This window comes from Corylus avellana, chromosome ca4, assembly GCF_901000735.1.
Source record: "Corylus avellana chromosome ca4, CavTom2PMs-1.0".
Taxonomy (NCBI): Eukaryota; Viridiplantae; Streptophyta; class Magnoliopsida; order Fagales; family Betulaceae; genus Corylus; species Corylus avellana.
Window position 1 is genome coordinate 17,921,585 of NC_081544.1, and position 2,067 is coordinate 17,923,651.

Here is a 2,067-nt window from a genome sequence, read left to right on the forward strand (position 1 = left end):
TCTTCGCTAACAAACAATAAAATTTTTTAGAAAGTTTACAAGAGCCCCGATCCCGGCTGGATGGACTCGAATTTCTTCTTGGCACTCGCTGACATGATCGCCTCAAACCACTGAACACGCTCGTAAAATTTTTGCCAAATCGGACGAGGTTGTACTTTCACAACTAGGACCGAAGCCATAGGCCAAAGAAAATGGTCAGATGCGAAGCGAAATTGTTTGACCCAAAAATTTACATGCTTGAGTAGAACTTTGAGGCAATCATGTCGGCGGGTGCCACGAAGTGATTCGAGTTCATTTGCCCCCCATCTTCACTAACGGACAATAACTTTTGCTCAAAGTTTATAAGAGCCTCGATCCCGGCCGGAATAACTTGAATTTCTTCGTACCACCCGTCAACATGAACGCCTCGAAGAACTGAACACACTCGTAAAAATTTTGAAAAAATCGGATGATGTTGTACTTTCACAACTAGGACCAATGCCCTAGGCCGAACAAAATGGTCAGATGCGAAGTGAAATTGTTTGGCCCGAAAATTTACGAGCTTGTGAAGAACTTCGAGGCAATCATGTCGATGGGTGCCACGAAGTGATTCGAGTTTGTTTGCCCCCCACCTTCAATAACGAATGATAACTTTTTCTGAAAGTTTACAAGAGCCCCAATCCTGGCTGGAACGACTTGAATTTCTTCGTGCCACCCGTCGAGATGATCGCCTCGAAGAACTAAAACCGCTCCTAAAATTTCAGAAAAATCGGATGATGTTGTACTTTCACTAATATGACCGAAGCTCTAGGCCGAACAAAATGGTAAGGTGCCAAGCGAAATTGTTTGCCCCAAAAATTTACGAGCTTGTACAATACTTCGAGGCAATCATGTCAACGGGTGGCACGAAGTGATTCGAGTTCGTTTGCCCCCCAATCTTCACTAACGAACGATAACTTTTTCTGAAAGTTTACAAGAGCCCCGATCCCGCCTGGAACGACTCAAATTTCTTCATGCCACCCGCCAACATGATCGCCTCGAAGCACTGAACACGCTCGTAAAATTTCTGGCAAATCGGACGAGGTTGTACTTTCACAACTAGGACCGACGCCCTAGGCTGAAAAAATGGTTAGATTCGAAGTGAATTGTTTGGCCCAAAAATTTACGAGCTTGTACAGAACTTTGAGGCAATCATCTCGTCAGGTGCCACAAAGTGATTATATTTCGTTTGCTCCCCCAATCTTCACTAACGAACGATAACTTTTTCTGAAAGTTTACAAGAGCCCCGATCCCGCCTGGAATGACTCAAATTTCTTCGTGCCACCTGCCATCATGATCGCCTCGAAGCACTGAACACGCTGGTAAAATTTCGGGTAAATCGCACGAGTTTGTACTTTAACAACTAGGACCCAAGCCCTAGGCTAAAAAAAATGGTTAGATACGAAGTGAAATTGTTTGGCCCGAAAATTTACAAGCATATACAGAACTTCGAGGCAATCATGACAGTGGGTGCCACGAATTGATTCGAGTTCGTTTGCCCCCCCATCTTCACTAACGAACGATAACTTTTTTTGAAAGTTTACAAGAGCCCTGATCACGGCCGGAACGACTTCAATTTCTTCCTACCACCCATCGACATAATCGCCTCAAAGAACTGAATACACTCGTAAAATTTCGGAAAAATCGGATGATGTTGTACTTTCACTAATAAGGTCGAAGCCCTAGGCAGAACAAAATGGTCAGGTGCGAAGCGAAATTGTTTGGTCCGAAAATTTACGAGTTTGTGCAGAACTTCGAGGCAATCATGTCGGCGGGTCCCACGAAGTGTTTAGAGTTCGTTTGCCCCCCCCCCCATCTTCACTAACGAACGATAACTTGTTCTCAAAGTTTACAAGAGCCCCGATCCTGGCCGGAACGACTTGAATTTTTTCGTGCCACCTGTCGACATGATCGCCTCGAAGAACTGAACCCGCTCGTAAAATTTCGGAGAAATCAGATGATGTTGTACTTTCACTAATGATACCTAAGCCCCAGGCTAAACAAAATGGTTAGGTGCGAAGCGAAATTGTTTGGACCGAAAATTTACAA